The 26,441-nt window shown below is 36.9% G+C and overlaps 1 pseudogene; it reads right to left on the bottom strand.

The window, feature by feature from the left end:
* Window positions 1-26,441, bottom strand: LOC102274042 (RNA-binding protein EWS-like; annotated as a pseudogene).

Raw genomic sequence — 26,441 nt, 5'->3', positions numbered from 1 at the left:
TCAGGACCTCCAAGGCCCCTGGACCTCCTCAGGAGGTAGTGGCATCCATCTGTCTTCACAATGTGTCATTCCTTCCCACATGTTGTTCATTGGAAGCTTCCTTTTTGCAAGAGAATCTCTTAAAAATTTCCCCATCAAACCACTCTACAGCAATTTTGGCAGATCTTTATAAGACACTGTAGCATCATAATCTTTGGGTTTTCCTGTTTGTTTGTCCAAGTAGACATGAATCATGGGTTGTCCAGTCCTTAATTTTAACAGTTCTGCACTGCTTAAAGAAGTCTGCCAGATCATCTAATGTCACACTGGCATTTAATCTGTCCTTAAACATAAACTGAACTGTCACCAGAGTCTTCATCTAGACCTACAGTGGGCCTAAATCAAGATCTTGTCCTTCATCCATGTGTCCACCAAGCTTATTGAAGCCACCTCACTCTCTAGCAACCATTCTACCTCATCTTCCTCCCTGCCCACCTCTGCTCATACTTCCACAATCAAATCTCTCTTTTCCTCTGCCCAGGTAAACCAGGTCACTCATTCTCCAGTTCTCTTCTGGCCAGGAACATCCTCCAGACTCCTGCTTGTAAATGAGAGTGGGGTGCTCTTGGGGTGGTTGTGTGGAATGAATTTTGTAGCCCATAGCTGCCGCTGTGTTGCCTATATTGCCTTGGAACCTGGCTATAGGATCCATTGGGGGATGAAGGGTAACTAGTGGGTGGCTGCTGCTCATAGTTGCTTCGTTGACCATAGTAGCTACTCTGCTGTCCATAGCTGAGCAAGCTAGGTGTCATATGCAGAATAAGCTGCATAAGAGGCCTGGTTGGTAATATCTGTAGCAGTGATTGTATCATAAGCAGTAGTACCATATACTGGACAGGCTGACAATACCCTTGTGGAGGGTGCAGTTCAAGTAGAATATCCATTGGGAGGCTCCCCATAGGAAGTTGCATATGTGGTCTGCCCATAGGCTGCATTCGTCTGAGCCTGGGTATAACTTACATCAGTGGGCTATCCATAGGGTGCATATGCCTGAGTGGCTGTACATATCCAAGAGTGGGGTAGGTGGTGTAAGCACCATAGCCCTACTGGGCTGTAGGTACTGTAATATCCATGGGTACCCTTTTCTTTCCACAATTACAAATTTTAAATATAATGAAAACAGAATAAAGTAGATCTTAGATAAGCAGCACTTAAACTTCTAGGCATTCACAATGCAAAAATATCTTAGAAGCATTTTTTTTTTTTTTTTTTTAGTTTCTGCTCAGATGGTAGATGCTGTGTTGAGTCTTGTGGAGATAAAAATGAGTAAGATGCAGACTTTTACAGAAAGTAATCATAAGCCAGTCACAATGACTCCTTTTTGAGCTCATGCTTGAAATTAAAATATAATAATAATCACTAATAGCAATAATAATCACGCACTAATAGCAAGTTCTTCCAGTGTTTCCCACTTGCCTTCTTCTTCACTAGAGAGTAACCCTTAGTTCTCAAGGGCTGGAGAAATTAAAGTGTATTGGACTTAGTTACTGGAGAAGGCAATGGCGACCCACTCCAGTACTCTTGCCTGGACAATCCCATGGACGGGGGAGCCTGGTGGGCTGTGGTCCATGGGGTCGCTAAGAGTCAGACACGACTGAGCAACTTCACTTTCACTTTTCACTTTCCTGCATTGGAGAAGGAAATGGCAACCCACTCCAGTGTTCTTGTCTGGAGAATCCCAGGGATGGAGGAGCCTGGTGGGCTGCTATCTATGGGGTCGCACAGAGGACACGACTGAAGCGACGCAGCAGCACCAGCAGCAGGACTTAGTTACAAAGAATTATCAGTCTTATATGGTTGTGACAGCTGAAAAAAATCTCAACAAAAATTACAGTGAAAAATCAAAATTGTTGCCCAGACTAAGGTAAATACCTAAAGATTTATCATACCTTTAAGATAAAATGAATCCTGTTATGTTTTTACTTTTTTAAGATACGAAAACCACTTCTCAAAACTAAGCAAACCACTTTGAAAAACATTGCTTTGGAGATACTTTTGAAAGTAAATATATAAAATAGAAATCTTCGTGGTATATATTAAGCTTTAGCTATAAATTAGCTGTTTTGAGCACTTAATTAAAATACTATCTCATCCTTTTATAGAGTAGAATGATTTTCCTATAAGAAACAGAGTTTGATATCAAGATCAGGAATTTGCAATCTCCCAGCTTAATCAAGGCTGAGTACTCTCATTGCCTACTAATATATCAGAAACTGATGTGGTCGTACTCTGTGAATTCAGGTGTGCTGCTGAAATGACTCATACTGGCAGAAAGTTCAGGTTCATTAGGTAAAAATCAAACTTGATCTTGCCTTGTAACGAAATCTTCTAACATCCATTTAAAAAACAATTGTGTAGCTCTTTGTGTTTCAAACACTTCTATCGATTTCTCCAAAAATACATATGTTCTTCTAATTTATTCAAATGTGTTAAAATCACACTTTATCTTAACAGCACAACTTTTTCTAAGTGCTAAAAAAATGCTCCTGACATAATTAAAGAAGGACATGAGATAGCATTTTACTCTTAGAGAATGGAAATGGATCTTTTTAATTGTCCATAACTTCCTATGCAAAACTCCAAAAACACAGATATTCTTGAAAATTGTCTAAAAGTAAGAGTATTTTAAGGTATAAGGTCAAAAGGTGGATGGAAAAAAAAAGAAAAAAACTTTGTTTATATAAGAAGTGAATTATAAATTTTGGTTACTTTAGGTTAGAAAGCCTGCTTTCTTAGCCACCACTAACTGGAATGCAATTATGTGTTACTGATGAGGTACTGAATAGTCAAAAATTAGTGCTAATAATGGAGAAGGCAATGGCACCCCACTCCAGCATTCTTGCCTGGAAAATCCCATGGACAGAGGAGCCTGTTGGGCTTCAGTCCATGGGGTTGCTAAGAGTCAGACACGACTGAGCGACTTCAGTTTCACTTTTCACTTTCATGCATTGGAGAAGGAAATGACAACTCACTCTAGTGTTCTTGCCTGGAGAATCCCAGGGAAGGGGGAGCCTGGTGGGCTGCCGTTTATGGGGTCGCACAGAGTCAGACACGACTGAAGCGATGCAGCAGCAGCAGCAGAAGCAGTGCTAATAAAGTATTGTTTTGTCATTTACGTAGCTAATATCCAGATGATTGATATATTTTCTTGTCGTGTGTGACAAAATATGGGCCCCAAGTGATTCTCTGAGATATATATTGTCTTGAAAATTTTAAGTACATGAGACATAGAGGAGGCTGAATATATGCACTACTTTGATTTGGTCTGATGGGCTTAGAGCTTAAAGAAGTCAATTATATAATAGTTCTATTGGCCATTGGGATTCTTATTCCTTGCTTGTCTCTCATCACATCTCTAAAGTGAATGATCTGTTATGATCAGTATCTTTAGAGAACAAACTTACGGTTACCAAAGGGGAAGAGTTGAGGGGAAGGCTAAATTGGGGTTTGGGGATTGACATGTACAGACAGCTATATTTAAAATAAAATGCCTTTCCAGATTTCCTTTGAGGTCCATTGGTTATTAATCTGCCTGTCAACACAAGGGACAAGGGTTCGATCCCTGGTCTGGGAAGATTCCACATGCGGCAGGACAACAAAGCTTGTGTACCACAACTGCTGAGCCTGTGCTCTAGAGCCCTCAAGCTACAACTGTGAAGCCCAGCTATTGAAGTACATGTGCCCTAGAGCCCATGTTCCACAACAAGAGAAGCCATCAAATGAGAAATCTTCACATTAGAGAATAGCTCTTGCTAACTGCAACTAGAGAAAGCTCACAGGCAGCAATGAAGATCCAGCACAGCCAAAAATAAATAAATAAATTTTAGAAATAAAATGTCTTTCCATGAAAAAGAAAGATTTTTGTTTTCTCAGATCTTTTTTTATGCCAAAAGATTGTTATTTGTAAAAAGTTTTTCATGATTTTTTTGAGTCATATAGCAAGTATTGTTGCCATGTGAACTATATGTGTAAAGCAGAGAAATTAATGGTTATTTCCCTTTCTTTTAGCAATCATGTAATAAATACAAACAGTTTTAAGTTGGGCTAATTCTGAAAATCCCATAGAGATGTATGATGAAGCAGCCATTGATCACAGAGTCTAACAATCCAGGCGGGAAGGCAACACATGCAAATGCATATAATACCTACAATTGTTAAAAGTACACCTCATGAGTGGAATTGAGAAACGTTGTGGCTGAGAAAGGGAAAGACCCATTCGACTTTGAAGTTATCAGGGAAGACTTTACAAGGTCAGTAGACAAAGCAGTGTTTGTAGATAAGCACAGCAGAAGACCACAGTTTAACCTCTTCTTTAATTTTCTATTTAATGTTTAAATCTCCATACCTCACTTTGTCATTTGTAACAGATTTAAAGCTTTTGTCTCAAGGACAGATTGCATTAAATATAAAAGGCAAAAAATAAAGGATTGAGAAAAAAATCATAGGAGAAAATTTTAATGATCTTGGGATAGCAAAAGCTTCCTTAAATAATACAGAAAGAGGCTGAGTGTATTAATTTTTGTTTTGTCTTCACCAACCAGTAAGATAGCAGAAGAAAAATGGACAGACTACAAGAAGATGTGACAATATTGATGATACTATGTCTGAGAGATGACTCATGTCAAGAATATATTAAAAAAAAAAAAAAACTTTTTGAATTAGGTAAACAAATGCATTGAAAATAGGTAAGAGACTTGCCAGTCACATCACAAGATAAGCAGTCCACTTGCCCCATAAACATGAAAAGTGTTTGACTTCATTTATTATTTGAGAAATGCAGAATAGAATCACAGTACATACAATTTTACTAGAAGAATGGAAATGACAAAAGAAAGTTCCAAATGTGTAGGAACTAAAATTCTCACATACTCTTAGTAGAAGGATAGATTGGTAAAACCGCCTTGGAAGTTCTTCGAAAATTTCCAATCAACTCAAGCATAAGCTGACTCTATAACTCAGCAATTCCAGCCATAGGAATATAAGTGTATTGTTTCATATTTATTCTGTAACAAATTATCAAAAATTTTGTGGCTTAAAACAGCACAAATTTGTTATCTTACAGTTCTTTAAATCAAAACCTTATCAGCTCTCACTAGGCTAAACTAAAGCAGTTATGTTCCTTTCTGCACACTCCAGGTGAGACTCCCTTTTGAAGCCATTCCCAGCTTCTAAAAGTGCCCCCTGCATTCCTCAAGTCATGGCCAAGACCTGAATTATTAATGCCAGGGATGTTCCTCACCTTACTTCCCCCACTGAGTCTCTCTATTTGTCTTTCTGTCATCTCTCTGCTCTCTCCGCCAGTATTTCTGTCTCTATTTGTGATTTCTTTTCTCCATGTGTCTGATTTTCTCCCTCTTTTTCACTCTTTCACATTCACAGTAGTGAGGAAAGTTTCTTTGCTTTTAAAGATTTATGTGATCAACTGGGCCTATCTAAATAACCTAGGTCACTTCAGTTCAGTTCAGTCGCTCAGTCGTGTCCGACACTTTGCGACCCCATGAATCGCAGCAGACCAGGCCTCTCTGTCCATCACGAACTCCCGGAGTTCACCCAGACTCACATCCATCGAGTCAGTGATGCCATCCAGCCATCTCATCCTATGTCGTCCCCTTCTCCTCCTGCCCCCAATCCCTCCCAGCATCAGAGTCTTTTCCAATGAGTCAACTCTTCGCATGAGGTGGCCAAAGTACTGGACTTTCAGCTTTAGCATCATTCCTCCCAAAGAAATCCCAGGACTGATCTCCTTCAGAATGGACTGGCTGGACCTCCTTGCAGTCCAAGGGACTCTCAAGAATCTTCTCCAACACCACAGTTCAAAAGCATCAATGCTTTGGTGCTTAGACTTCTTCACAGTCCAACTCTCACATCCATACATGCCACTGGAAAAACCATAGCCTTGACTAGATGGACCTTTGTTGGCAAAGTAATGTCTCTGCTTTTGAATATGCTATCTAGGTTGGTCACAACTTTCCTTCCAAGGAGTAAGCATCTTTTAATCTCATGGCTGCAGTCACTATCTGCAGTGATTTTGGAGCCCCCAAAAATAAAGTCTGACACTGTTTCCACTGTTTCCCCATCTATTTCCCATGAAATGATGGGACTGGATGCCATGATCTTCATTTTCTGAATGTTGAGCTTCAAGCCAACTTTTTCACTCTCCTCTTTCACTTTCATCAAGAGGCTTTTTCGTTCCTCTTCACTTTCTGCCATAAAGGTGGTGTCATCTGCATATCTGAGTTTATTGATATTTCTCCCGGCAAACTTGATTCCAGCTTGTGTTTCTTCCAGTCCAGCATTTCTCACGATGTACTCTGCATATAAGTTAAATAAACAGGGTGACAATATATAGCCTTGAGGTACTCCTTTTCCTATTTGGAACCAGTCTGTTGTTCCATGTCCAGTTCTACCTGTTGCTTCCTGACCTGTATACAGATTTCTCAAGAGGCAGGTCAGGTGGTCTGGCAATCCCTTCTTTTTAGAATTTTCAATAGTTTACTGTGATCCACACAGTCAAAGGCTTTGGCATAGTCAATCAAGAAGAAATAGATGTTTTTCTGGAACTCTCTTGCTTTTTCCATGATCCAGCAGATGTTGGCAATTTGATCTCTGGCTCCTCTGACTTTTCTAAAACCAGCTTGAACATCAGCAAGTTCACGGTTCATGTATTGCTGAAACCTGGCTTGGAGAATTTACTCCATCTTAAATTATTAAATCATATCGGCAAAGCCCTATTGGTCATGTAGAATGCTGACAGATTTGAGGATCTAGGAAGTAGTTATCAAGTTCAAAAACAGGCAAAATTAATCAATATATTAGAAATCATGATGGGAGCATCCTTGTGGAGGATGTGATTTATGATTAGGACATGGGTGGGGGAACTTTCCAGGATGACAGCACTGTTATGTTTCTTATCCTGGGCACTGGGTAATGTGTTTACTAGTTTGTGAAAATTATATATATTATACTTAAATATTACATTTGAAAAATAGAGCAGTAGGTATAATAACCAAATGACATAAAAATATTAGAAATTATCTTTATTATCTACTACTTGATAGATGTACTGATATGTTTTCCTGTTCTCACGTAGCCCATAAGATAAGCATTATTTTTCCAACTTAACAAATAAAGGTGTTAAGAACCAGAAGTGCTAAGTAGCATAGCTAATAAATATCATCTTGACTTAAAAAAAAAATCTTACTTTTTGCTTCTAAATAATGAAAATCATTGGGCTTCTCTGATAGCTCAGTTAGTAAAGAATCTGCTTACAATGCAGGAGACACCGGTTCAATTCCTGGGTTGGGAAGATCTGCTGGAGAAGGGATAGGCTATCCTAATATACTTTATTACTAATAAAGGACAGAAATGGTATGGATCTAACAGAAGCAGAAGATATTAAGAAAAGGTAGCAGGAATACATAGAAGAAATATACACAAAAGATTGTCATGACCCAGATAATCACTCACCTAGAGCCATATATCCTGGAGTGTGAAGTCAAGTGGGCCTTAGGAAGCATCACTATGAACAAAGCTAGTGAAGGTAATGGAATTCAGGTTGAGCTATTTCAAATCCTAAGAGATGATACTGCTAAAGTACTACACTCAATATGCCAGCAAATTTAGAAAACTCATCAGTGGAGACAGGACTGGAAAAAGGTCAGTTTTCATTCCAATCCCAAAGAAAGGCAATGCAAAATAATCTTCAAACTACTGGACATTTGTACTCATCTCACACACTGGCAAAGTAATGTTCAAAGTTTTCCAAGCTAGGTGTCAACAGTACATAAAATAAGAACTCTCAGATGGTCAAGGTGGATTTAGAAGAGGCAGAGGAACCAGAGATCAAATTGCCAACATCCATTGAATCATAGAAAAAATGAGAGTTCCAGAAAAATATCTACTTCTGCTTTATTGACTATGCCAAAGCCTTTGACTGTGTGTATCACAACAAACTGTGGGGAAATTCTTCAAGACATGGGAATTCCATACCACCTTACCTGCCTCCTAAGAAATCTGTATGCAGGTGAAGAAGCAACAGTTAGAACCAGACATGGAGCAACAGACTGGTTCCAAATTGGGGAAGGAGTACATCAAGGTTGTATATTGTTATCCTGATTATTTAACTTATATGCATAACACATCATGCAAAACACTGGGCTGGATGTAGCACAAGCTGGAATCAAGATTTCCAGGACAAGTATAAATAACCTCAGATATGCAGATACAACACCCTTTTATCAGAAAGCAAGGAAGAACTAAAGAGTCTCTTGATGAAAGTGAAAGAAGAGAGTGAAAAAGTTGGCTTAAAATTCAGCATTCAGAAAATTAAGATCATGGCATCTGGTCCCATCACTTCATGGAAAATAGATGGAGAAGCAATGGAAACAGTGAGAGACTTTATTTTGTGGGGGCTCTAAAAATCACTGAAGATGGTGACTGCAGCCATGAAATTTAAAGACACTTGCTCCTTGGAAGAAAAGCTATGACCAACCTAGACACCATATTAAAAAGCCGAGACACTACTTTGCCAACAAAAGTCCATCTAGTCAAAGCTATGGTTTTTCTAGAAGTCACGTATGGATGTAAGAGTTGGACTATAAAGAAAGCTGAGCACCAAGGAATTGATGCTTTTCAACTGTGCTGTTAGAGAAGACTCTTCTGATTCCCTTGGACTGTATGGAGATCAAACCAGTCAATCCTAAAGGAAATCAGTCGTGAATATTCATTGGAAGGACTGATGCTGAAGCTGAAACTCCAATACTTTGGCCACCTGATGAGAAGAACTAACTCATTGGAAAAGAGCCTGCTGCTTGGAAAGATTGAAGGTGGGAGAAGGGGATGAGAGAGGATGAGATGTTTGGATGGCATCACAGACTCAATGGACATGACTTTGAGCAAACCCTGGGAATTGGTGATGGACAGGTAAGCCTGGTGTGCTGCAGTCCATTGGGTGGCAAAGAGTCAGATGACTGAACAACTGAACTGAACTGAATGGAAATTATCCTTTGCTTTACTCATATAAAACTTCATCACTTCATATATGATATTGAAAATTTTGAACATGCTTCTCTATTAGATTCTATTTACTGTTTTCTGGCCAGTGGCAAATAAGTACCTATAACTATATGCAGCACACACATCAGAAGGCATGGTCAGTCACTTCAGTGGTATTCAACTCTTTGTGTCCCTATGTACTGTGCTTGCCAGGCTTCTCTGCCCATGGGATTCTCCAGACAAGAATAACCAGAGTGGATTGCCATGCCCTCCTCCAGGGGATCTTCCCAACTCAGGGATCAAACCTGAGTCTCCTGCATTGCAGGAGGCTTCTTTCCCACTGAGCCATCAGGGAAGCCCCTATATATAGCATATAATCAAATATTTTAGGAATAATTTCAGTTGCTTCTATAAAATTTACAGTCAATATCACTGAAACTTGAAATGACATTGCCTTCCAGAATATATAAGCCAAGACTTCTGCTTTTATAAGGGATGTTGTTCTCATAAATCATGGGGAAAAAAGAGCCCTTGGAAAGGCAGAAGGATCCTAGAGAGCTATGGGATTGGCTATGTCTTTATCAACAGCTTTTAGAACACTCCAATTATCTATGTAGCATCAAGTATGCTTAAAAGATGAACTTTTCAACACGAGAGAGGAATAATTCCTTGCAAGGCTTTGAGGTGAGAAGGTTGATAGAACTTTAAGGTTGATTCTCTGTTCTAAGTTTGGAAATCCCATTTGATATGAAAGTGAAGTGAAAGTGTTATTCATTCAATCTTGTCTGACTTTTTACAAAATCATGGACTTTAGCCCACCAGACTCCTCTGTCCTTGGGATTCTTTAGGCAAGAATCCTGGAGTGGGTTGCCATTTCCTCTCCAGGGGATCTTCTTGACCTGAAGATTGAACCCAGGTCTCCTGTAGTGCAGGCATATTCTTTGCCATCCAAGCCACCAGGGAAGCCATTTGATATGGGTTTCCCTAAATGTAACTAAAATCTGTGATTCTTATGTATCAGTCTGATGGAGGCTACCAGAATATTTGGTTAATGAGTTGCATACTAGGAAAAAATATAGTGAATTTTAAGATTTCTCATACTTTGCCATTTCTTGGAATAATGCTTATCTTCATGTCCTGCTAAGAAAACAAGGTAAATTAGGATTCAACTTAAATTCAAACTACAAAATTCTTTATCACATATTCTAGCTATACGTTATCAAAATATATGCTATATGAAATAAACCTGATATCTTAAACATATTCAACCCATTTTTAAGTTTTCTTATTTGTATTGGAACTTCAGCATTGCTTCTTCCAGGCACACAAAATAGTGAGTCAGAATTATTCACAAATTAAAGTGAAGTGAAAGTCGTTCAGTCATGTCCAACTCTTTGTGACCCCATGGACTAAAGAGTCGATGGAATTCTCCAGGCCAGAATACTGAAATGTATAGCTTTTCCCTCCTTCTCTAGGGGATCTTGCCAACCCAGGGATTGCACCCAGGTCTCCCTCATTGCAAGCAACTTCTTGACCAGCTGAACCACAAGGGATGCCCAAGAATACTGGAATACTGGAGAATTCCACGGACTGTATAGTCCATAGTGTTGCAAAGAGTTGGACACGATTGAGCGACTTTCACATAATTAAACTTGTGTACTAAATATGTTCTATGTATATTACTATGTAATATGTACTAAATATGGCTTCCCTGGTGGCTCAGATGGCAAAAGCGTCTGCCTACAATGCGGGAGACACAGGTTCGATCCCTGGGTTGGGAAGATCCTCTGGAGAAGGAGAAGGAAATGGCAACCCACTCCAGTACCCTTGCCTGGAAAATCCAATGGATAGAGGAGTGTGGTAGGCTACAGTCCATGGGGTCACAGAGAGTTGGACACGACTGAGTGAATTCACTCACTAAATATGTTTATGCATTTCTCCCATGTATAAGCTGCAAATGTGATCTCTAACAATTTTTTTGTATGAGTCTCAGATTTTTAAAAATATAATTCAAAATATTGTGCTGAAAATCTTTAAAATATTTATTAAAATGACACCTTAAACTGCTTCATTTTGGAAAAGGAAAGAGAGTTGAGAAGTTCAGTATCATAAAAATTAGATTTTGAAGAAAACTAAAGAAAAGAATAAAAATAAAGGAAAAGTTGCATTGCTATAATTACCTGACAAATGATTCCTATATTTTTATGTTCTCTTAACTTTGGAGTAATTAGAAAAATGATATAAAAATGCCAAAATGACATATGAGATAAGGATTCTCCCATTTTTTCAACTGATAGAAAAGGAAAAAAAAGAAAACAAGCAATATTGCTTTTTCTTCCTGCAATTAGGAAAAGTCAAAAAGAACTGGCTGAAAGGCATATCCTCTCACAGTTTGTTTTTGGTGTGTCAGGTAAACTGTTGAAAAGAGGATACTTTTTGAATTTCAGTCTCTCTTGCTGCCTATCAGCACCTCAAAGCACTAATGCCATCACTTTGCATGTTAGATTGGTAGACAGGTAAGGCTACAACAGAGGAAAACAGTAAAACATGGTACTTTATTGCATGGAGGCTTCATTTCAGGTGACCTGGGTTTAAATGCAAAAAGTTGTGCCTCTCCATGCTCTGCTTCTTTTTTTTTTTATCCCTAAAATTAGAGTAATAATAATAGCACTTACCTCATAGTGATGTTGTGACAATTAACTGAGCTAATACTTAAAAACTGTTTAGAGCACTGCCCAGAATATTAGAAATGTTCCATAAGTTTTAGCCACTTGGGCTTTGTTTTAGCCCACATTGCAAGAAAACTCAAGTGATATTGTTGGTTTATAAGGGGAAAAAAATTAGGGAGTTACAGCTTACTTTCACTTAAAGAGATTTACCAAATAATTCTTAAATAAACTATATCCTCAAATACATTTTGGATGTTTTCAATATTCAACACATACATATTGAACACTACTATGGGCCAAGTGCCAATCTTACCCAATCTTAAATTAAATGAGAGAAAATGTAGACAAAATACTCTACTGGGACTCACACCATCTTTTTTCTTAGACTTAGTCTTTCTTATTTGATATTAAGTATTTCTTGTATATTTGACATTACTAATTGTAATCTAGTTAATTTTCTGTCAGTGGATACTTGAATCACAAAATATTAAAAAATACTTTCTCTTATAGTAATTCATAGGTGCATTGATTTTTCCAAATAAAAACAAAAATTTTAAATATACGCTATTATTGCCCCTCATATTAACTAACATGGTCTGAACTGCTGAATGTTAATTAAAAAGAGGAGAATTGGAAGAGATAAACCACTGCAAAGTTTAAACTTATATTCTTCTGTTTCTTGTTAGCAACTGGTTATTATTTTCTTTAAATGGTTTTAAAAGAAACAGATGATCTCTGAGACAGTCAATTGTTCATTTGTGTATATTTTTTAATTTCCCCAAAGAGTAAATTTTAACCATCAGAACTGAGATGACCCTAGTTTTCATTGTTAATAAGAAAGTGAATTTGTCCATTTGACTAAAGTATATCCTTTGACGCCACTCTCTGGCAACATGGAAGCCATCCAAGTTATTTTTTCATATTCACAGCAGAATGGCAGTTTCATTTGCAAAACTCCTAGTCCAATTTCCATATCTCGCCAAATTTTGTACATATCTGAGAGTGTACATTATTTTAATATCATTTTCTGACCTTCCTTTGCCCTAAATAGATGCAACTCATGAGAAATGACAATACTCCAAACTTACACTCTTCAAAATGATTTCTAGAGTTCCAAGGACATTACTCTCCATCCACAATTTCCTCTCTAAATCCATTCAGGCTTGGTTTCTCAGTACCTGTGTCTATTGATGAAAATAAAAAGAAAAAAAATATTGATGAATGACTTAAAAAGTTTAGAAAACCAGTGTCTATGGAGGCAGAACAATTGTTTAATGTCAATGTTGACATGAAATTACTTTTCAACCTGTTGTTCAAGAAATTGCAAAAAGATGAGGGTATGTCTACCTATTTATGGAAGGTTAGGTAGTGGTGAGCCACTTTTGCTATTTTTCACTTGGCTGAGCAAGTGTGTACATTTTTTAATGTAATACTTCTCAAATTTTAATTATTAGAAATTTCTCCTTAACTTTAAAAAACTGGTTGGTCTTGTTTTCATATTTTTATCTGTTTTCATGGGTATTTTATTGGGAAATGAGAATAAATTGTTAGAGATTGCTAAACCAATGCCATTTTTAAAGAACAACTTTATTGGGATATAATTTATATGGCATAAAATTAGATCACTTCAAGTATACAATTCAGTAGTTTTCAGTGTGTTCACAGAGTTGAGCAACCAACACCCTAGTCAGTTTTAGAATATTTTGGTAAGCATTAAAAAGAAATATGATAGCAATTATCATTCACTCCCCATTTCTTGTCCAAGTCCATTTTATTGGGCTCCAAAGTTGCTGCAGATGGTGACTGCAGCCATGAAATTAAGACACTTGTTCCTTGGAAGACAAGCTATGACAAACCTAAACAGCATATTAAAAAGCAGAGACAATACTTTGCAAACAAAGGTCCATCTAGTAAAAGCTCTGGTTTTCCAGTAATCATGCATGGATGTGAGATTTGGACCATAAAGAAAAATGAGTGCTTAATAATTGATACTTTTGAACTGTGGTGTTGGAGAAGACTCTTGAGAGTCCCTTGAACAACAGGAGATCCAACCAGTCAATCCTAAAAGAAATCAGTCCTGAATGTTCACTGAAGGATTGATGCTGAAGCTGAAGCTCCAATACTTTGACCACCTGATGAAAAGAACTGACTCATTGGAAAAGACCCTGATGCTGAGAAAGATTGAAGACAGGGAATGGCAGAGGATGAGACAGTAGGATGGCATCACTGACTCAATGGACATGAGTCTGAGCAAGCTCCAGGAGTTGGTGATGGACAAGGAAGCCTGGGGTGCTGCAGTCCACAGGGTTGCAGACATGACTTGACCAAAAGAACTGCACTGACTGACCACATGTCCTCTCTTTTTTTTTGCTTACTCTGGGTATTTCGTGCAAATGACATAATATGTGGTCTTTAGTACCTGACTTCTTTCACTTAGTATAATGTTTTCAAAGTTTATCCATGCTTTGGCATATATCTCTATTTTATTTCTTTTATGGCCAAATAATACTTCCTTGTACATATGTTGTTTATTTGTAAATCAATTAAAGCATTGGTTCCAACGTTTAGCCACTGTTAAGAATGCTTCCCGGAGAAGGCAATGGCACCCCATTCCAGTACTCTTGCCTGGAAAATCCCATGGATGGAGGAACCTGGCGGGCTGCAGTCCATGGGGTCGCTAAGAGTCAGACACGACTGAGCGACTGAGTGACTTCACTTTTCACTTTAATGTATTAGAGAAGGAAATGGCAACCCACTCCAGTGTTCTTGCCTGGAGAATCCCAGGGACGGGGGATCCCATAGAGGGCTGCTGTCCATGCGGTCGCACAGAGTCGGACACAACTGAAGCGACTTAGCAGCAGCAGCAGCAGCAGGAATGCTTCTATGAACATTTATATACGTTCTTAAAATGGTATCGGAGTATAATTGACTTATAATATTCTGTTAGTTTCAGGGCTTCAGTGAAGCGAATCAATTACACATATACATATACCCACTCTTTTTGTAGATTATTTTTCCATATAGGCCATCACATGTATTGAGTAGAGTTTGCTGTGGTATGCATTAGGTTTTTACTAGTTATCTGTTTTATATATAGTAGTATGTATATGTAAATACCAATATTCCAAGTTTTCCCTTCACTACCCCCCTTGTAACCATAGGTTAGTTTCTTACATCTGTAACTCTATTTCTGTTTCGTAAATTCCTTTGTACCCATTTTTTTGGTTTCCACATATAAGTTATATCATATGTTTGTCTTTGTCTATCTGACTTGCTTCACTCAGTATGAAAATCTCTAGGTTCTTCTATGTTGCTGCATTTCGTATTATTCAATTCTTTGCTATGGCTGACTAATATTCCATAGTATGTATGTATATGTGTGTACACACACACACACACACACATTTCACCTTTGTCCATTCCTCTGTTGATGGATGTTTCAGTTGCTTTCATTTTCCGGCTAGTGTGAATAGTGCTGCAGTGAACAATGCAATGCATATATTTTTTCAAATTATGATTCTTTTTTCTGAGTATATGCCCAGAAGTGAGATAGTTGGATAAATATGGTAGCTTTATTTCTAGTTTTCAAAAGAACCTCCAAACTCTGCTCCATAGTTGTACCATTTTACATAACCACCAACACTATAGGATGGCTCCCTGTTCTCCACACATTTTTCAGCATTTATTGTTTGTAGACTTTTTGATGGTGGCCATTCTGATCTGTGTGAGGTGATAAGTGCATTTCAGTTTTGATTTGCATTTTTATAATAATTAGTGGCACTGAGCCTCCATTCATGTGCTTTTTAGCCACATATATGTCTATTTGGAGAAATGTCTATTTAGATCTTCTGCTTATTTTTTGATTGAGTGGTTTGCTTGTTTGGTGAGCTGTTTGTATATTTTGAAGATTATTTTCAATTGCTTTCTTTGCAAATATTTTCTCCCATTCTAGGGTTGTCTTTTCAGTTTCTTTATCATTTCCTTTGGTGTGGGAATTTTTTTAAGTTTAATTATGTCCCATTTATTTATTTTTATTTTCATTACTGTAGGAGGTGGGTAGAAACTGATCTTACTGCAATTTTTGTCAGAGTGTTCTGCCTGTTTTCCTCTAAAAGTTTTACAGTATCTAGCCTTACATTTAGGTCTTTAATTTATTTCATTTTTTTATGATGTTAGGAAATGTTCTAATTTTATCCTTTTATATGTAGCTGTTAAGTTTTCTTAGAACTACTTCTTAAAGAGATGGTTCTTGCTTCATTGTATATTCTAGTCTCCCTCATAGATTAAGGACCATAGGTGTGTGGATTTATCTCTGGACTTTCTGTCATTTTCCACTGATGTGTGTGACAGTATCCTGCTGTTTTGATTGCTGTAACTTTGTAGTAGAATCTGAAATCAGGGAGTCTGATTCTTCTGCTTTCTTAAGATTGCTTTTATTATTTGGGTCTTTTGTGTTTCCATACAGTGTAAAACATTTTGCATAATTCTGTGCAAAGTCCCATTGATAATCTCATGAGGAGTGCATTTAATCTGTAGATTGTTTTTGGTAGTATAGTCACTTTCACAATATTGATTCTTCCAATCCTAAAACATGGTATATCTCTTCATAATTTGTTTATGTGATTTTTACTTCTTTCTTCAATAACTTATAGTTTTCTGAGTATGGGTATTTTGCCTCCTTTGGTAAGTTTATTGCTAAACATTTTATTTATTTTGATGCAATGGTAAATGGAAAGGTTTCCTTGATTTCTTTCTGATCTTCTGTTAGTGTATAGGAATGCAAGAGACTTCTGTGTATTATTTTTGCAATTTGCCACCTTATCAAATTTGTTGATGAATTTTAGCAGTTTTCTGTTAAAAGTCTTTAGGATTTCCTATATGCAGTATTATGTCACCTGCAAACAGTGACACTTTTACCTCTTTTTTCCCCCCTCCAACTTGAATTCCCTTCCAAACCAAAACTATGCTGAATAAAACCGGCAAGACTGAACATCTTTGTCTCATTCCTGATCTTAGAGGAAGTGTGTTCAGTCTTAAAACAGCAGAATACATGCTCCTATCAAGTGCACATGGAACATTCTCCAGGACAGATCACATCTTGAGTTACAAATCAAACCTCAGTAAATTTAAGTAAATTGAAATATTAAGCATCTTTTTCTATCACAATACTATAAAAGTATAAATCAATTGCAGGGGAACAAAACCTAACACATGAACGATAAACAGTATGTTATTAAATAACCAATATATCACTGAAGAAATAAAAAAGGAAATCAGAACATACCCAGAGGCAAATGACAATAAAAACTTGATGATCCAAAATCTATGAGATGCAGCAAAAGCAGTCCTAAGAGGGAAGCTTCAGATGAGATTAGATGAGATCATTCGCTCAGTCGTGTCCGACTCTTTGCGACCCCATGAATCGCAGCAGACCAGGCCTCCTTGTCCATCACCAACTCCTGGAGTTCACTCAGACTCACGTCCATCGAGTCAGTGATGCCATCCAGCCATCTCATTCTGTCATCCCCTTCTCCTCTTGCCCCCAATCCCTCCCAGCATCAGAGTCTTTTCCAATGAGTCAACTCTTCGCATGAGGTGGCCAAAGTACTGGAGTTTCAGCTTCAGCATCATTCCTTCCAAAGAAATCCCAGGGCTGATCTCCTTCAGAATGGACTGGTTGGATCTCCTTGCAGTCCAAGAGACTCTCAAGAGTCTTCTCTAACACCACAGTTCAAAAGCATCAATTCTTCGGTGCTCAGCCTTCTTCACAGTCCAACTCTCACATCCATATATGACCACAGGAAAAACCATAGCCTTGACTAGACGAACCTTTGTTGGCAAAGTAATGTCTCTGCTTTTGAATATGCTATATAGGTTTGTCATAACTTTCCTTCCAAGGAAAGTTATTTAATTTCATGGTGTGTTTTAATTTCATGGCTGCAGTCACCATCTGTAGTGATTTTGGAGCCCAGAAAAATAAAGTTTGACACTGTTTCCACTGTTTTCCTATCTATTTCCCATGAAGTGATGGAACCAAATGCCATGATCCTCGTTTTCTGAATGTTGAGCTTTAAGCCAACTTTTTCACTCTCCACTTTCACTTTCATTAAGAGGCTTTTTTAGTTCCTCTTCACTTTCTGCCATAAGGGTGGTGTCATCTGCATATCTGAGGTTACTGATATTTCTCCCAGCAATCTTGATTCCAGCTTGTGTTTCTTCCAGTCTAGTGTTTCTCATGATGTACTCTGCATATAAGTTAAATAAACAGGGTGACAATATACAGCCTTGATGAACTCCTTTTGCTATTTGGAACCAGTCTGTTGTTCCATGTCCAGTTCTAACTGTTGCTTCCTGACCTGCATACAAATTTCTCAAGAGGCAGATCAGGTGGTATGGTATTCCCATCTCTTTCATAATTTTCCACAGTTTATTGTGATCCACACAGTCAAAGGCTTTGGCATAGTCAATCAAGCAGAAATAGATGCTTTTCTGGAACTCTCTTGCTTTTTCCATGATGCAGCAGATGTTGACAATTTGATCTCTGGTTCCTCTGCCTTTTCTAAAACCAGCTTGAACATCAGGAAGTTCACGGTTCACATATTGCTGAAGCCTGGCTTGGAGAATTTTGAGCATTACTTCACTAGCATGTGAGATGAGTGCAATTGTGCGGTAGTTTGAGTATTCTTTGGCATGCCTTTCTTTGGGATTGGAATGAAAACTGACCTTTTCCAGTCCCGTGGCCACTGCTGAGTTTTCCAAATTTGCTGGCATATTGAGTGCAGTACTTTCACAGCATCAAGCTTATAACAATGCAAACTTACTTCAAGAACCAAGAAAAATTTCAAATAAACAACCTAATTTATGCATAAAACAACTTAAGAAAGAAGCACTAACAAAACCCAAAGTTAGCAGAAGGAATGAAATCATAAAGATCAAATCAGAAAAAATCAAATATAAATTAAAAAAACAATAGCAAAGGTCAATGAAACTAAAAGCTGGTTGTTTGAGAAGATAAACAAAATTGATAAATCTTTCACCAGACTTATCATGGAAAAAGGGGATAGGGCTCAAATCAATATAATTAGAAATGAACAAGGAAAAGTTACACTGGACTACACAGAAATACAAAAGATCATAAGAGTTCATTACAAGCAACAGTACACCAACAAAATGGACCACCTTGAAGAAACGGACACATTCTGAAAAGATACAACCTTCCAAGACAACAAGGAAGAAATAGAAAATATGAACAGATCAATCACAAGTACTGGCATTGAAATTGTGATACAAAAATCTTCAAATAATCAAAAATCCAGGACCAGATGTCTTCACAGTTGAATCCTGTCAAACATTTACAGAAGAGTTAATACCTACCCTTCTGAAAGTTTTCCAGGAAATTTCAGAGGAAGGAAGAATAACAAGCTTATTTTATGAGGCCACCAGCACCCCAACTCTAAAATCAGACCAATAAATCACAAAAAAGAAAATTCTAGGCCAACATCAGTGACAAACATAGGCACAAAATCCTCAGCAAAATGCTAGCAATCTGAATCTAACAACCCATTAAAAGGGTCATACACCATGATCAAATGGGCTTTATTCCAGGGATGTGAGATTTTTTCAATATCCACAAATCAGTCAGTGTGAAACATCACGTCAAAAAATTGAATAATAAAAACCACATGGTCATTTCAATAGATGCAGCAAAAGCTTTTGAAAAAATTCAAACCCATTTAGGATTAAAACAAAACAAAACAAAAAAACTCTCCAGAAAGTTGCCATAGAGGAACTTATCTGCCTCAACATAATAAAGGCCATATATGACAAATCCAGAGCAAACATCATTCTCATGTGCAATTTTCTGTGGGTACTTTGGTATCTATATATCTAGCAGTAGGATTTCATATAGTAACATTGTTCATGTTTAAATTTTGAGGAAATGGCAACACATTTTCCAAAGTGGCTGCACTATTTTCCATTGCTACCAGTAATTCATGAGTTTCAATTGTGTAAATCCTCATCAATTCTTTTTATTATCTATTGGATAATAGCAATCCCAACAGATGTGAAATGGTATCTCACTGGGGTTTTGGTTGGAATTTCTCTTGTGGCTAACGCTGTTGAGCATGTATTGATGGGCTTACTGACAATTTGTAAGCTTACTATAGAGAAATATCTTTTAAAGTCCTTTTCACAATTTTTAATTTGATCATTTATATTTTTATTCAGTTTTAAGTGTTCTTTGTATATTCTAAATACAACTCTCTTACCAAAAATATATTTGTTGACTGTTTTGTCCCCTTTTTGAGTTGTCTTTTCACTTTCTTGATGGTATTATTTGTAACACAAATGTTTTAACTTTAGTGTTAGCTGAATTTTCTGTTTTTTTTTTTTCTACTGTCACTTGCACTTTTAGTATTATTAATGCCTAATCTAAGTTCAGAAAGATTTTATCCAATGTTATTAAGTGTTGTATAATTTTATCTCATACAATGAAGTTTATATTTCATTAATCTGTGGGTATGGTGTGGCATAGAGGTCCACCCTCATCCTTTTACATGTGAACCTCCAATTGTTCTGCTCTCATTTATTAAAGACTACTTTTCCCCATTGAACTGTCTGGGAACCTTGTTGAAATGAGTTAATCATTAATGTAAAGTTTACTTCTGTACTCAGAATTCTATTCCCTCTATCTACATATTTATCTTTATACCAGTGCCACTCAGTCTTAATTAATTTAATAATGTTTAAAAAGTGTGTGCTTCACTTCCGTAAGTGTGCTTCCAAAATTTGTTCTTTTTTCATGATTGTTTGACTATTTCAGAACCTTCAAATTTTCATATTAACTTAAGATCAGCTTGCCCATTCCTGAAAAATAATGCAAGCTGAGTGTTTGATAGGGAATCTAATAATATTAAATCTTCTGATCAATAATCATTAGATATCTTTTCATTTATTTGGCTATTCTTTCATTTCTTTCAAAAATATTTAGCTTTCAGTGCATATATAGTCTTGTGCTTTTTTAATTTAAAATTTCACCAAAATATTTTGTTGTTTTTTTTATGCTATTGTGAGTAAAATTATTAGCTTCATTTTCAGAATGGTCATTGCTAGTGTGTAAAAATATAATTCAATTTTTGTTTATTGATCTTGACTTTTGTAATCTTGATGAACTTCCTAATTCTAAAAGATTTTTGTGTATCTCTCATTTTCATAAACATATAAGAAGTGTCTACTGCCAAAAATATAGTTCTAGTTTTGCCAAATTTGTTTATATTTTCAAACAACTATCTCTTCTTTTTATTAATCATTTTTTTAGCTTTCCTATTCTCAGTTTCCTTTAATTCTTTTCTGATTTTTGTTATTACTATTTTTCTGCTTACTTGAACTTAGTTCATTCTTCTTTTTTCTAGTTTATTGATGTATAAATTTAGATTTTGTATTAATATTCGATATATTTCATTTTTTCTTAATGTAGACATTTTATTTCTGTACACTTCTCTCTTAGAACTGCTTTTGCCATATCTTATAGATTTTGGTATATTGTGTTTTCACTGTCAGTTGTTTCAAGATATTTCTAGGGTTCTCTTCTGATTTCTTTTTCAAAATTGTTCAGCAATACTTTTTTTTTTTAATTTCCACATAATTGTGAATTATTCAGCTTTGCTTCTGTTATTGATTTCTAGTTCCATACCATTGTGGTTAGAAAAATAATTTGTATGATTTTAATATTCTTAAAGACTTATTTGTTGACCTCTCCTATGTTCTTTTCTGGAGAACGTGCATGTGAGCTTCAGGAAAATGTCTATTCTCCTACTATTGGATGAATGTTCTGTACATGTCTATATATATTTTGTCTCAAGTATGGTTCAAGACAAATGATTTCTTGTTGATTTCTGTCATTTTTCAATTTGGGTCATTGAAATCCCCTACTGCCATTATATTGTTATCTATTTCTTCCTTCAGATATTTTAATATTTTTAATATAAATATATGCTTTGGTCTTGGATGCACATCTATTTAGATTGACATATATTCCTGATGAATTGACTTCCTTATGAAGTCACTCAGTCATGTCTGACCCTTTGTGACCCTGTGGACTATAGCCCGTCAGGCTCTTCCATCCATGGGATTTTCCAGGCAAAAATACTGGAGTGGGTTGCCATTTCCTTCTCCGGGGATGTTCCCAACCCAGGGATTGAACTCAGGTCTCAGCATTGTGGGCAGACTTTTTACCTTCTGAGCCAAAGTGAAAGTGAGTCACTCTGCTGTCCTTTGGTTTTCACTTTCATGGAATACTAACTGCATTTATTGATGCTGTGATTGTTGTTCACCTCCTCTAATTGCTAGCTGATTTGTCATATTATCAATGATGCCCCAATGCATAAATTGTTAAACAATTATAGAATTAAATTTTATCTCCTTTTCAGGTAGTTCTTGAGTCTACGGTTTAAGTGCTTCCAGAAGTACTCTTTTTAGTTGTCTCTTCCTCTAGTTTGTCTGCTAAATTTTTGGCTGGTGTATCTTGCTGCTTTTCTAGAGCTAGTAGTCTTTTCTTAATTGTAAACTGCTAAAATCTCCATTGTTTCTGGAAGTGACCTTTAATTTGAAATTCTTCATGCTTAGTTCCAAATAGTCAGTCTCCTTGCTGAACTAGTTATTTTTAATGCTTGAATCTCTGCTGGGTCTAAATTGTACACTAACACTCTGAACCTGCAAAGTGGAAACAATGTTTTCCGCCCTTGAATTGACCTCCTGCTCTGTGAGGGAGGCACTAGGCAGGGGCAGTAGCTCGGGTCTTCTTGAATTATCTTTCTCAGCATAAAGCCTCTGCTCATTCAGCAAGCTGGGGCAAGGGTAGGCAGGACTCAGTGTTCTTGGCTTGTTCACCCGGCTCTAGCATAATGCTTTTGTCTTATGAGTTGGTAGGTGAATAGAAAATGTGTGCCCAGGTCTCTCAGTTCCTCTTGTCTAGAATAGAGCTCTTCCAAAACAAAGATGAGGGGAACAAAAAGTGCTGGGATTCTAACCTTCCCAAAGAAAGAATCCAAACCCTTTTATTGGAAGCTGTCAGGAGAAGAAGTCCCATTCTCTTTTATCTCTTATTTTCTGCTTATAGTGGGGCTCTGAACATGCTGAGCTACAGATGGGCTGAAAGTGAGTTATGCTTCTTCAAATTCAGAATCCACCCCAATTTTTACCATAATTTAATGGATTTTCTTCATTAAATATTTCTCAATTTTCTATATGTTATTAGGATAATTCCAGAGATTTAAAATGGCTATTTGTAATTTCTGTCTTATTGAAGAGAAAGTTTTTGATCCTCCTTAAGTTTATTATTCTGCAATTGTTTGTTTCTAAACCATATAATTTTAAATAAAAATCACATTTTCTAATTCCAAATCCTTCAAAATTTCTTTAGAAAAACAAATGTTTAATTAATTTTCTCCTGGATAATAGACATTTCTCCGATTAGTATGTATTTTCCTGGGAAAAATTTTTCAACATTGTAATTTAATGAGATAGGGTATATCACAAAATTCTCATAATTAATTTCAAAGGTAAATTAATTTTCATTCAAGGTATACTATGTTGCTCACCAGTTTTCATTTAGTTAATGTGATTAGAAATAGGAGAATACAACAGCTGACTGGAGGCCTGTGATTTTAAGATCAAAATACTTCTTCACGGATCTCCAACTTCCTATCTGCTTTGGTCGCATGGTTGTGGCTATAATTTTGATCTTTTGTAACTATAACTCCTTTCAGATTCCTACTGCTAGTTCTCCTATGACTGGCAATAGTTTATTTCTCTACCTTGAAGGAGCTTTTCACTATTGCCAATCTGCAAAACTTCATTATCTCTTGTTGGTTCAACTATAAAGAGTCTCTTACTTAAATTCACTTCAAAATATCAGTTAAAAATGCTATTTTCTTTTTCCTAATGCAACTGTGACTTGTTTGCTTGGTAACTGGTTCTCGGTCAAAGTAAAACTGTTAACTTCAAGGTAAGCAAATGTGATTACAGATCAGCTTCCTATTTTAAAAGTTTCCTGATATGGACTGTGGTTTAGATCATAAATTCCTTATTGCAAAATTCAGACTTAAATTGAAGAAAGTAGGGGAACCTGCTAGGCCATTCAGGTATGACCTAAATTAAATCCCTTATAATTATGCAGTGGAAGTGACAAACAGATTCAATGGATTAAATCTGATAAACAGAGTGCCTGAAGAACTATGGATGGAGGTTCATAACATTGTACGTGGTAAGGAGGCTTTACAAATAGCTCAGAATAGAAGAGAAGTGAAAGGCAAAGGAGAAAATGAAAGATATACCCATCTGAATGCAGAGTTCCAAAGAAGAGCAAAGAGAGAAAATAAAGCCTTAAGAAGACAATGCAAAGAAATAGAGGAAAACAATAGAATGGGAAAGATTAGAGTTTTCATCAAGAACGTTAGAGATAACAAGGGAGAATTTCATGCAATAATGGGCACAATAAAGGGCAGAAATGGAATGGGCCTACTAGAAGCAGAAGATATTAAGATGAGGTGGTAAGAATACCCAGAAAAATTACATGAAAAAGATCTTAATGACCCAGATAATCATGATGGTGTGATCACTCACCTACAGCCAGACTTCCTGGAGTGCAAAGTCAAGTGGGCCTCAGGAAACATCACTATGAACAAAGCTAGTGGAGGTGATAGAATTCCAATTGAGCTATTTTAAATCCTAAAAGATGATGCTGTGAAAGTGCTGCACTCAATATGCCCACAAATTTGGAAAACTCAGCAGTGGCCACAGGACTGGAAAGGGTCAGTTTTCATTTCAATCCCAAAGAAATACAATGCCAAACAATGTTAAATATCACGCAATTGCACTCATTTCACATGCTAGAAAAGTAATGTTCAAAATTCTCCAAGCAAGGCTTAAACAGTACATCAACCAAGAACTTCCAATGTTCATGTTGGATTAAAAAAAGGGAGAGGAACCAAAAGATCAAATAGCCAACATCCATTGGATCATAGAAAAAGCAATAGAATTCAAGGGAAAAAAAAATCTACTTCTTCTCCATTGACTACATTAAGGCCTTTGACTGTGTGGATTACAGCAAACTGTAGAAAATTGTTAAAGACATTGAGATACTAGACTACCTTACCTGCCTCATGAGAAATCTATATGCTGGACAAGAAGCAATGGTTAGAACCAGACATGGAATAAAGGACTGGTTCAAAATTTGGAAAGTCTGTATATTTGGTCAAGCCTGTATATTTTCTTTCACCCTACTTATTTAATTTATATGCAGAGTACATCATGTGAAATGCTGGACTGGATGAAGCACAAGCTGGAATCAAGATTGGAGGGAGAAATATCAATAACCACAGATATGCAGATGACACCACCCTTATGGCAGAAAGGGAAGAAAAACTAAAGAGCCTCTTGATGACAGTGAAAGGGGAGAGTGAAAAAGCTGGCTTAAAGCTCAACATTCAAAAAACTGAGATCATGGCATCCAGCCACATCACTTCATAGCAAATAGATGGGAAAACAATGTAAACAGTGAGAAACTTCATTTTCTCGGTCTTCAGAAACACTGCAGATGGTGCCTGCAGCCATGAAACTAAAAGACACTTGCTCTTTGGAAGAAAAGCTATGACAAACATAGACAGCATATTAAAAAGCAGAGACATTACTTTGCTGACAAAGGTCCATCTAGTCAAAACTATGGTTTTTCCAGTAGTCATGTATGGATGTGAGAGTTGAACTATAAAGTGCCGGGAGCCAGCGTGAGGAACTCTGCCCATGGCAAAGGTCATGAGGAAGGAGACTCAGCATATGCAAAGGCAGGATCGAGCCTCAGGTGTCCCCCTGGAAATTCTCGAGCATCTACCCCCAAAACCAGAGTCTGCCTACTTTACTGCTTTGTGCTCTCACCTACACCTCTGACTTTAAGAGGGGCTGTCCCCCACCACCTCTCTCTGAAAAAGAGTTAACTTACAGCTCCAGTTAATAAAGTTCCTGGGCGTGACAAGAGTGTTTCAACCTACAAACTCCTTTGGAAGTTTTCTAGCCTGCCTGAATAGGTTCTTCTGGCCACATGTGATTGTTCAGAGACTCCCAACTGTAAGAGGCATGAGATGTTCTAAACTGTCTAAATACAGATTCCTTTGAGCAGTTAAAAGATTGATTAGAAATTGTATTGGTGAAGGGTTTTTCACTTGTTGGGCCAATGTTTGCTACTAAGTTTCCATATCCCTTACGTACTGTGTCCCTGGCAGTGTATTGATTAATATAATTGGATTATAGGAATGTAAGTAGTAGCTTTAATGTTTGTAACCTTGGACCCTTGAGTTAATTCTTTTCTTGTTATAGCCCACCACACCTTTGCCCTATAGGAATGAAACTTTATCTAATGCTTTCAGAGGGTGGCGCCTGACTTTAGAATAATCACCTTTAGAGAAAAAAAAAGGTTTCTGAAGAAAGGATCTTAAAATGTTAACAGGCTTCCTGGCCAGAAGATGATGTAAATCACCTAAACTTTTGCATATGATAAGTTTGAAAGCCTGGCTTCGATTAGGATCAAGGACTGCTGTTCTTGCATGACTCTACTCCTTCCTCCATTATCCTCTATGCACAACTTAAGGTATAAAAACTACTTTGGAAAATAAAGTGCGGGCCTTCTTCACTGAAACTTGATCTCCCTATGTCATTCTTTCTCTCACCTTCTGGCTGAATTCCCAT

This window comes from Bos mutus, chromosome 15, assembly GCF_027580195.1.
Source record: "Bos mutus isolate GX-2022 chromosome 15, NWIPB_WYAK_1.1, whole genome shotgun sequence".
NCBI classification, from domain to species: domain Eukaryota; kingdom Metazoa; phylum Chordata; class Mammalia; order Artiodactyla; family Bovidae; genus Bos; species Bos mutus.
Note: the sequence above shows the minus strand (reverse complement) of the source record. Positions and strands in the feature narration are given on the sequence as shown.